We start from the raw sequence: 12,271 nt of genomic DNA, 5'->3' as shown, positions 1-12,271 counted from the left end.
TAGAAGGTGTTGCAATCATCAGGAAATCTGAAAAGAAAATATTATTGCGAAAACTCTTCGAGAAGAAATCATGTGGAATACTTTTAATATATGTACGCATGCATTTACTGGATTCTCATATTTGAAAACACCTCTGAAAGTTCAAAAGAGCACCAAATAAACAACAATAGAGGAATGTGTCAATCCAGATACTCCAGGTGAACCTTTCCATCTCCCCTGGTTGTGACAATTGCTTTTGTAGAAAAACAAAAGTCTATGAACAATGGTAAACCCTACCTTGGAAATGACACGTAAAGGAACCTTGCAAATGAAAAGCTTTCCAAGAGAAGGTGCTGTCCTGCAAAAAGAGTATTAATTATTCAGCATTTGAGACTTACTATAGGATATAAGTTGTGAAGAAATTGAGTAAATAGAGGGAGAGAATTTATTGAGCAAAATAATAATAGAAATCAGATTGAGTTTTTGTGTGTTTTTCTGGAAAATGATTTTGATCAGAAAATAGCATATGAGACCAGTATAAAATTTTGATCCAATGGCTGAAATTATGGGAATGCGAGCTTCAATCTCCTGAATGCATACAATCTCTTGAAATGTTTCCTAGCTCAATAGTAACTGAAGATTCGATTATTGACAGAGTATGCCTACGGTGTGGTTATAAGCCAAAAATGAATATGAATTATAAAATAATAAAAAAGTGATGAACAACAGAAAGCATGATCTGGGAAGAAGCATTCGATCAAAATTCTATGTATTTTGGCAACTGCAAAAGTGAATTGGATGCAAAATTGATGGCAAATTTAGGGCAATTCAACAAATTTGGGGACATAAAAATAGTTAAATTAAAATGTGTATTTCGGTTTATTTGGACAGTGAATTTCAGTTTTTGTAATGAATTAGAAGAAAAGCAGTTACAGCGGTTATTTGAAGTAGATACCTGACCTGAGTTTGATTTGAGAGTTGAGAGTGAGATATCGAAACGCACTATGTGAGAGAGAGAGAGAGAGAGAGAGAGAGAGAGAGAGAGAGAGCTCATATCATATGATGATGACTTCATCATTTATTCGGATGCTAGGAATGTGAGATATGCTGGCCCAATGATCTCGTCCCGTCTTATTCTGATACCTTTTCTCCAGGGCAGAACAATTGGAGATGCTCAGATAAGAAAGAGATGGCGGCAGACCCTCTTCTGGCAGGAATTGGAGACTCGGACAGTCATAAATATATAGCTCTTGAAGAGAAGTGAGGTGTTGAAGTGTCTCTCCTGGCAGGAATTGGAGATTGTCACACCCTCCGATATTTAGACTTCGAAGAAAAGTAAGGTGTGCAAGTCCCTTTCCATCCAAAGATTTCAGAGTTGAAAGTTCAGTGATCCAGAGAGTGCGAAGAGTGGTAGGGAGCAGCTGTTGCTTGAGCAACGTCTCCATGATTTCATCACTTCCCCTGCCACCAATTGAAAAACGTTCAAGGGAGACAAGTGCTTGCAAACCCCAGTTACAGTAGTCTCCCACTGATGAAGATGAAGCCCTCAGTCTCTCACAATTCTGAATGCTAAAATATCGGAGGTTGGGAGGCAAACCCCCATCTTCTGCAATTGACTCCAGATTTGGAAGATGGCGTATATGCAAACTTCCAAGGGCTGTGAGGGTGTGAATGCGTTTAGGTAATGACTTCAACTTCTTACACTCATCAACTTGCAGACAAGTCAGGTTAGGAGTGGGCAATCCTCCCTGGGGAAAACACACCAGATTTCGACAACCAGAGACCCACATTCTATTTAGATGACTGAGAACCGCTCCTTCTTCAATCAAGCAAAGCGATATCAGATTGTCACAACAACCAATTTCAAGTGTCGTCAATTTGGGAAAAATGCCCAAGGGGAAGGACCTCATTGAATGACAGCTTTTATGTATCCTCAAAGAGTCGAGCGATGTTAATTTGGCCAACATCTCTTGAGGTAGGAATTCTAATATCCTACAACCGACTATTGTAAGTGATGTCAACGAAGTGGGTAGGCCATCTTCAGGGAACGATGACAGCATTGGACAATTCAAGAGAATCAATTTTTGAAGACGATTGATGTTGGGCAAGCACTGTATGCCATTAAAACAACTAATGTCAAGTACGGACAGGAGCTTTGTCTCTAGTAATGATAACAGACCAGCTTTGTCTCTAATATTCAATTCTTCAAGAGAATTGTAGTTGAGACTAGTACTACTACTAGTAGTCGCAGTGGCCCTTTGATCATGCAAAACCCCACACCCAGCCACTCTAAGCTTCTTCAAGCAAGGCAGATCACAAGGCAAGCTTCCTCTCAACTTCGGACACTGTTCTAGAATCAGCTCCTGGAGACGAGGACAGGCTAGACCTCCACTTCCACTTGGTACCCATTCCTCCCACTCTGCCATCCCCCGAAACTCCAGCTTCTCCAGTGATTGAAATGGCTGAATTAGAGACGCTCCATTTCTGCCATAGAACTCAACACTAATTATCTTAACAAAGTTCATCCTTTCTATATAAAGCTCTTTGAGAGCAGGTAACCCCCCAACTGGTGGCAGCGACCAACAATATTTACAATCGCTAAGACGCATGACTTGTATGTTAGAGAAGCATGAGTCTCCTAACCAATTCGGGAAGTTGGTTCCACCGTAGAATTGGATGGTCAGTTTCTCCAAACTAATTGAAGGCTGGAGCTTGTCAAGTACATCTCTCACTTTTTCGGAATCATTCGAGTCTTCATCGCCCCATCCGAACTTTAACTCCTTCAGATCCTTCTTATTCTTCAAATTGGCATGCACGGCATCCTTAGCATCAACTACATTTTGCAGATTTAGAATTGAAAGTTTTCCTCGAAGATGTGGAAGCTCCCCCAACTCCCCAATGGTCGACCCAGTAGATTTCCCCACAACAAAAGCAGTCAAAGTTCTCAAACTTTTTAGTCTACTCATTTGCGATGGCATCTCTGTAATTTTAGTTCCACTCACATCAAGATGATACAAACTAATCAATTCTGTAACATCGACGGGCAATTTAGTAAGAGATATACAATCTTCCAACATTAAGCTCTGTAAATTTATCAATTTTCTCATGTCAGCAGGGAATTCAACGAGTGAGTAACAGCTTGACAATCGTAACGTCTGCAAATTGTACAAACTGCAAAGTACACCAGGTAACCTTTCAATTGCAGTATGAGAGAGATCCAAATAGCGCAAGTGAATAAGATTTTTAATAGAATCAGGTAGCTGAGTGACATTCTTATAACATGACAATGATAACACCCGTAAACATTTGTGTGACGACAACAAATCTTGTACAACCTTTTTACTTAGATTATACTCTTGATAAGAGTAATATGGATTTAAGGAGGTAGGTAGAAAGGTACGTAAACACTTAGCCCCCTTTAATGGCTCAAATTTAAGAGCAACATCAAAATCTTCCCTAGCATATGACAAATGGCGAACTCTTTCTACTTCATGTGATTCCCTCCCTTCCCACCTGGAACAAAATCCTTTAGACATGAACACAGCCAAGTCATTGATGAGATCATGCATAACGAAACTTGATTTCCCCGATGTTTGAAACAATGATCGGGATAACAGTTCATCAAAATATTCCTTAGCCACTTCTTCCATGTTGTACCCATTCTCCGCTTGGGGAATTAAACCTTCCGCCATCCAAAGAAAAACAACGTCTTCTACCTTGAATTCATAGTCTTTTGGAAAAATTGAACAATAAATAAAGCATCGCTTTAACTTAGCTGGAAGATAATGATAACTCAATCCTAGAGCAGGAAGAATGTCACTTTTCTCGGAAGGTAACTCCCAAATGCTGTTGTTTAGTACTCTGTTCCAAACCTCGGAGTCTAGCCTGGAACGTAACAAACCGCCAAGTGTTTGTGCAGCTAAAGGCAACCCATTGCACTTTCGTGCAATTTTCTTGCCGATTTCTTCCAAGCTTGGATATGCACTACAGCTTACATTTCGAAACGCATGTTTTGCAAGTAACAACCAACAATGTTCATGTGACAATGGTTCCAAGGGTTGAGTGGGAACATTTTGCATAAAAGATGCTACATTTTTGTTCCGTGTTGTTACGATAACTTTACTTCCCCTTGCCCCTGAAGTAAAAGGAGTTTGGAGGCAGTTCCAATCAGTATATTTCTCATTCCAAAGGTCATCCAATACAAACAAAAATTTCTTCCCCCTCAGTTGTTCTCTTAGTTCAACTTGAAGCAAATTGAGATCTGTCGTATTACAAGGTTTTGAAGTGACTGACTCAAGAAGAGTTTTAGTTACCCTGATAGCATCGTAGTCTTCTGAAACACAAGCCCAAGCTTTAAATGTAAAATGCTCTTTCACCTTATCGTCATTGTAAAGCATTCGAGCAAGGGTTGTCTTGCCAACCCCACCCATTCCAACAATGGTGATGACAGACACATCCTCCTTGCTTGCATCATCAGAGAACAACACTTTGGATAAATTTTCTTTGACTTCATCTCTACCATATACAAAAGGTTCATGAACCAAGGAAGTTGTTGGAGTTCTTTGTGAAACCTTCCTCCCAACAACTTCTGTCAAACCAAGAGCACCCTTCAGTTGTACAAAGTCTTCTAGTTTTTGTAACAACTCTTGTATCTTAACATTCATGCTTTGATAAAACTTATTACGAGAAGTAGGGAGGAAGTTCCACACCTTGGTGGTAAATTTGTCCGCATTTTGAGCTTCACCTTCGAGCTTGCATCGCAATGCTTCATAGTTGATCTCATCCAGCAAGTCCTCAGCATCAAAGACCGCATGTTTAAGGTCGTCAAGCCACTCTCTCACAGCTGGTTTCTCAATTTGCTTCTCCTCTGCATCATCCAGCACTGCGTTCAAGGTCAACAGGGTCCTCTTCAGTTTCATGAGGAGAGGTTGATCGAGTTTCTTGTGCCGAAATAAGTCGATGAACTCGGGTGAAGCAATTCTGTCACAAATCACCTGGATGGAAGCAGAAATAAAGGCCTCTCCGATCAAAGCTCCAGCCATTTTTCTCTTCTTTTCTTTGCAAAGGAATTGGATGAAGTAATATTCCAAGGTTCGCAGATAGCTCAGCTAGCACAAATTGGAAATACAGGTAAGGAAGTATGAAAGCTTTTGTGATTGTAATGATACAAATGCTGTTGATTGGCTGTCTTGTCAGTGTTCGAGTGTTTTAGCGCAAGTGATGATAATTTAAATTAATTTTTAAAAATGTCTTTCTCTGGGGTGACGAGTTTTTTAAACTCTTCTTTGCCCTCAAATGGGAAATGGGTCATCACCATTAATTAATTAATTCAAATTGGGTTGGTGGGTGGACGCACATGGCCTAAGGAATAATACACTGGTTTGGACTGTTGGAGACTGGAGGATGACAAGACAAGAACGACAATTCATCGGTCCTCAAGTTGACCAGACCCGTTGATCTCTTTGTGAATCTACGGCTCTTAAACAGATTTCAAAAGGTGAGGCTGTATGAAAGCTTTTTGTGATTGTAATCCGTAATGAAGAAAGCCCCTATTGCCAGTGATTATTCTCTTGGGGGGACAAAGTTTCCAAACTTCTGTGGCTAAGAATAGTCACAGGAGTAAAAAGAATAGCATCTTTTGAAGATATCCCCCATGATTCTTTAGACTATTCTCTTTGATGGACTAAAAAGAGGGGTTAAGTTTTTAATGAGTCATACGAAGGACTTGAGAAGATAATTGATCAAATTCGGGTTACCATGATGTTGAACTTAAACTTATTGAGTAATTTTCCTTTTTTATTTATTATGTATCAGTGGGAGAAGATAATTGATCAAAGTTACACGCAAAAAGAGATTGATGAAATGTGTGGTGAAGGAGCAGAATTTCTAAGGGGGTTATACATAGACCTTAGAAGTGAGTTTTATGGGTAACTTTGAAGAATTCTTTCGTATTTTGGTTAACTTGAGGACAAAAATTTATGCTCAACAGATGCTTGTGATGAATTCTTTTGTATTTTGGACCATATTTCGTCGTATGAGATCACATTTGATTACATGTTTTAATTGAAATATTTTGAAACATATTTTGAGAATTGAAATTTTCTATTAATTGCAAATGAAACAACCCAAAAAAAACAAGGAGGATATAAACCTACAAATACCATTACAAAATATCACCACTTAGGTGACGGTAACGAAATTATACTATCATCTAATTACCATTAAGACTATAAAAAATAACAAATCGGGAACGGTGATTAATTGTCGTCTGAATTGATAAATAGACAATAGTGATCTTGTAAAACCATTGTCTAAATAGTTAACAGATAATGATAAATCACCGTCGTCTAAAGTGCCACAATACATAGGTCTTCGTCTACTTTTTTTCTAGTTAATAGCATAAATTAATGGTGAAGGGGTATTAAATCAGATATGATGCAGTGGCTAATGTATGCATAGCACGTCAGTTAACCTTTAATATATAATAACCAATCAAAGATGCTTAAAGTTGAAAACCTTGAAGTATTTTCATATTAGGTCAGTACATGCATTTGAAAGTTGTCAGATGAGAGAGAGAGAAGTAATTTTGCTTGGCATGTTATTTATTTATTTATTTTGTTATGAAGTCTGACATTCGCATGATTTTTTATATTTTTATATTTGCATTGGATGCGTTTTTTTTTTTCTTTTTTATTGATGGCTTGCTTTGTAATTGTAGCCGTTGCTTCTCCCTTTCACATGGGGTGACCTTCCTTCTCAACAGAGGACCAGCCGGTCGTGCTGGTCTCGTCAAAACAATTTGTCGTTGTGCTTTTCAAACGTCCCCGAGTCGATTGGGACAAGTGGTTTGGCCAGTGGCCGCAGGAGATTGAGGGGCGCCCTGGGCAGTTGGCCACAGTAGAGTTTGGTGTAATTATCACTTCACGTGATGGATACTATCGAAAACACCACTTTATAAACTTTTTGACCTGATTGCATATTTGGCATGACAATATAAATATTTTATAATGAAATCATTAAAAGGAAGAAATATCTTATCTTTTGCATCGCACTCCACGCCCATGGTGGAGACAGTAGCTTGCGCATCTCTCCCACTTTTTTTTTTTCCTTCACTATTGCCTTTGGTCTGCCGCGTTTCATTTCTTTGTTGTAGTATCCTGGCATTGATACTGATGGTGAAGTCATTTAAGAGCAGTTCCAGCAGCAAGGGCTGGCCCGGGCAGGAGGTGGGGGCCACGAGATTGGGCTGGCTTGAGGGCAAGGCGAGCCTGAGGTCTAGCCTGAGTTTTGGGATGATCGTCAGCCCTTGAATTTGTTTTTTTGTTTTTTTTTTTGCAATAAAATAATGAAAAAAATTTGTCGTCAAGATATTTATTTGTTTATGCCTTTGGGCATGCATTGTGCTAATAAAACGTATTTATTGCCCAGGAAAGTCAATATATTTGTAATAATTAGAAAAAACGTATGTACTATAAGATTTGCAAACGTTAGCAATGTTATCTATTGTGACAAAAAAAGCAGACCAATTCGCTTTATCGAAGAAGCACACAGAAAATGGCTGCTCTGTACCACTCAGGGCTCGTTTGTTACACCTTCTTGGCTTGGATTGGACTAGACACATTTTTATCCCATGTTTGTTTACACTTAGTTCTAGCTTTAAGTGGGACTGTTAATACTGGCCCCACCAAAAACACCTTCTTAGGTGTTCTTAGTGAGTCCCGTGTGGAATGGGGGGACAACATAGTCCCGACCCAAGTGCTTGCAACCACCGACCATCCAAGCGCCATCCACAACCACCGAGTACCCAAGCTCCTGCAATCGATCCAAACCCCCCACCATCACAACAACCTCAATCCACCACCGCAGCAACCTCATAAAATAAAGAAAAATTGTTCCTCCTTCATCCCTGTTTCCCTCTTTTCGGCCGGGTAGGCCGATTGAAGGAGTCTTTGGTCCTTCTTCTTTTTTGAGTGCGGGGCGTCCCACCACTAAGCCCCGAATTTGGGCTTGAATGGAATGTGAGTAGATGGATGTGTTGCGTCCGAGATCTGACTTTAATCAAACGATTGTTCGGCCGAGCAAGGAACCTCCTCACGGCCTAGGTTCTTTCACTACCTCGGAGTCAAGGCTTTATGTGAGCAACCAAATGATGTGGAGTGGGTGGAGATGAAGATTGAAGGTGAAATGCAATGAAACGAAGAACACGTGCGTAAAGTAAAAGGTGCTTGAATTTAAATATAATTAAAAGACAAGTGCGGAAAGTAAAGTGCGTAAAATAAATAATTTAAAGACGAGTGCGTAATTTAAAGTGCGTAAAATAAAGAATGTAAAGACGATTGCGTAATGTAAATTGCATAAATTAAATAATTAAAATACGAGTGCGTAAAGCAAATTGCATAAATTAAATAATTGAAATGCGAGTGCGTAAAGTAAAGGGCGGAAAGTAAACTAGATTACGAAGAACAGTAAAGATAACATGAATTGAAATTACTGTAATTAAAATAGAATTGAAAAACAAGAACAAGAATGTAAAGGCATAATTGAAATATACGGAAACTAGAGCGGAAAAAATAAGAACTAGGCTATGGCTACATTATGCTACTCCTAGGATAGAAATTGAAGAGAATGTAAAATGACAAGTTGTGTGTTGTGTCAGGGGTCCTTTCTCTCTTCTATAAGCTTGGTATTTATAGGGGCTTCGGCGCATCTCAATTTGGTCAGTCGTCAATTGGCCTTCAAATCAATCATAAATGCTCCAGAATATCTTCAATCCCTTGTCTCATGCGTGTGATTTAATGTGAATAATAACATTTGATTTGATTTTCCTTCCATCTTGAGCTCTCCCAGCAATAACTTCAGTTGACCATCAAGCTGGCATAATTCCTTCCATATTTGAATTGTAACCTATGAGAAAATCCTCATACGGATTATCTCTCTCCTTATTTAAACATTGGCTGATTTCATGTATTCGGCTGCTTTTAGTTATTCGACCGTATCTACACTTTCGGCCGCTTTTAGTCATTCGACCGTATCTACACTTTCGGCCGCATATAGGCTTTCGACCACTTTTATGCTCTCGGCCGTATTGATATGCTCGGCCAGATTAATGTATGCAGCCACATGTAGATATTCTGCCACCTTTATGATTTTGGGCTTCTATCCGACTTTATTGATTAGGTCCACTGGTTGGGCTCAATGTTAATTTAATTGTCGGATCTTGGGACTGACCCGGTCAAATTTCAACCAGGCCCAAACAATCCCAAACAAACCCAGATACCCCTCCTTCCCTCGTAGCTTTCGAGTAGTATGAGAAAGCTGGGTCTGGAGCGGCTTTGCCTTTCTCTCATCTTCTCCATTCAACAGCCACTGACCCCGCCCACTTCATCCCTTCCCTCTCTCCAACAGCCACTAACCCAAGCCCATTAATTGAATCAATCCTTAGCCAGACAACTTTCCTTCTCTTTCAATTAACCAAACCCCCAAAAAAAAAAGTTATTGTATTTCTTCAACTCATCAAACTCAATTTCTCCTTTTCAATTATCGAAACCCAGTCAAACAAAAATAATTAAATTGAAGAAACCCAGCAAATGACCTCCACACGATTCTCTCCTTTGAGCAACGCAGAGATCTCATGGCGCCAATCAAACCAAAGATTTTGACTCGTCATCGCCGACTCGCTTTGAGATTTGTTGCGGAGGGTGGGGTTGTTGGAGGTCCAAGAAGAGGAAGGGGGTTGAGGGAGATCTCGACAGAGATAAGAAAAGTTTAAAAAAATATTTTTTAAAACTTACTTTTCAAGAAAAATATTTTAAAATAATTTAGTCCTAGTCCAATCAAACATATACCAAACGTAGTACAAGTGTTATTAGTTTAGGCCATGCCAAGCTAATCCAAGCCAATCCAAGAATTTAATCCAGTCCATGACAATCCCCCATACCAAATGAGCCCTCAAGGTCTTTCTCTTTTTGCACTTGTCCAATATCTACAAAATATGCACAAGGTCTCTCTGGACAGCCTTTGATTCTACAAAATATATTGCAACTTAACCAATTATAAGAAGCATTTCCAGCCTCCAGTAGAAAATTTCGAACAGAAAAATCATTGCGAATCTTTATGTAACTCATGAATTTTCCATTGCACTTGAGATATGTTGAAAGTCTATTGACTCAGCAGACAGTTGAAGGCTGATGTTCTGTCTCAAATGATGATGAAGTGAGCGAGCCACCCCATGTATGAACATGCTTGGTCTGTCGGGAGAGGTGATTTCTTAGTTTGCTATTTACAGGGTACCGCTGGACGGCTTTACTCTAAAATATTCTTTTTTGGGGGTATAGCCGTCCGGCTATACTATTAAGATATTATATTTTTAGAGTAGAGCCGAACGGCGGTACTTATTCTAAATGTATCGCCGTGCGGCTATTGATCGGTGCATATTTACATATCATTTTGTACCCTTCTAGCTTATGATTTGGTTATGTTTTTGAGTTAAACTTGTGCTTTTAATCCTTTTTGTGTTTATCTTTCAGTTCATTGAGCTTTAGGTAATAATGAGGGCTTTGGATAGTAAATGATGCAATCCATGCATGTTAGGGCCTAATTTGGATGAATGGATGAAGAGCTTAAAGACAAACTCAATTTTGGCTACAGTCCCCTGCCAGCCCAGTTTCGTAGGTCATATTGCAAGCTTTGTTTCAGCAACCTACATAGCTCGGATGAGGCCACATTCTTCATGAAAGTTGTTCCAATGGGTGTTTAATATAACATATCCAAAATTCAGCCCCATTGGATAAATATGGAGTCTGTTACCTAGCAAACACAGAGCCATGCTCAGGATGGATTTTATCAGCGCGCAAAATGAGTTAGCAATTTGTTTTGGCCTTAACTTCCTCCTCCGACCTTGGATTGGCCCAAATGATATATGGCTGGAAAGAAGACATTCTGAACTTCAAGTTTGAGTGCTTAAAGTCTTAATTTGCTTAAGGGAAGCCCAATTCGTAAGCCCTTGAAGTTGCTGGTCATGCTGACCTCAGGATGAGCTATTATTTCTGGTTGGAAGCTTGGTCATGGTGACATGAAGATGAGCTAGGGCTGCTGGTGGGATTTATTAGTGAAGTGCATCAACCATTTCAGATTTTATAATGGAAGTGTTGTATGCATTAGTGAAGTGCATCAACCATTTCAGATTTTATAAAACAAAGTGTTGTATGCATTAGCCATACTTAATTCAGATTTTCAGCTTCCTTAGGCCTATATATAGTGAGGTTTCCCAAGCTTGTAAACACACCCCAAGGGGGGGAGCTCTCAAACACTTCTCTAGAGCTCCCTTCCCTTCTCTCCCTCAAATTCTCTTAGTTTCTCTTTCTAGTTTTCAATTGTTATAATGAGATCTTTGTGCTGAAATTTTCCTTTAAGTCTTTCCAAGTTCTACTTTAATTTTCATTGTTATGTAAATTCTTTTCTTTAGTTTCAAGTTTGATTAGTTTCCAAGTTTCAATTATGATTTTTGTTCTTATTCATTATGCTTATAAGTTAATATGCTAGTTTGAATGATTGATCACCATTTAGGCTTGCATGTTAGCTATCTTGGTTTGAATTAAGAGTAGACACCATACTTTAATTCGAATTGAACTATGAATAGGAAGAGTATGTATGGACATTCGACAACAGGGATTAGATACATGCTTGGTTGTTTAAATTGTTCTTCTATGCTTAATGGGTTCCTAATGCTTAATTTTAGGTTAGACAACAAATGATCAAATTAGGGAATTAGGAACACAAGGTTATGACCACACACCATGGCTTAATCATACATTAGCTAGAATCAATTCGTTAATCTAATTGAACTTGGGAACTTATCTGCTTGAGTTAGTTATTTTCTTTCTTCCTTGTTTTTATTTATTTCCCTTCTTTTTCATTTCTGTTTTGTGTAGGGAAAATGAATTGAATCATTCAATCACCAATCCTCGTGGGATCGACCTCGCACTTACATACGCTATACTACCGAACGGTTCGTGCACTTGCGAGTATCACAAGTTGAGGATGCAACTGAATCCATTTTGGTGAAGCTGTATCTACACAACAAGTTTTTGGCGCCGTTGCCGGGGATCGGTAACATTGTTTGATTCTATTTGGCTTTCCTACTTTATTTTTTTTTCTTAACTAGACAATTTCAAGTTTTAAAGTTAATGACGTTAATGGACAAGTTGTGTTTGTAGTCCAACAGAAAAGGACAATTGCCCAACAAGCAAGAGAACTGGGTTTAAGTCCCAGCTTACACAACCCATTGGTGCCT

At 39.1% G+C, this 12,271-nt stretch overlaps 1 pseudogene; it reads right to left on the bottom strand.

The window, feature by feature from the left end:
• Positions 1 to 981: 981 nt before the first annotated feature.
• On the bottom strand, positions 982 to 5,191 carry LOC110765219 (putative disease resistance RPP13-like protein 1 pseudogene; annotated as a pseudogene).
• Positions 5,192 to 12,271: the final 7,080 nt, after the last annotated feature.

This window comes from Prunus avium, chromosome 2, assembly GCF_965620075.1.
Source record: "Prunus avium chromosome 2, drPruAviu1.hap1.1, whole genome shotgun sequence".
Taxonomy (NCBI): Eukaryota; Viridiplantae; Streptophyta; class Magnoliopsida; order Rosales; family Rosaceae; genus Prunus; species Prunus avium.
This window is presented reverse-complemented; position numbering and strand designations above follow the sequence as displayed.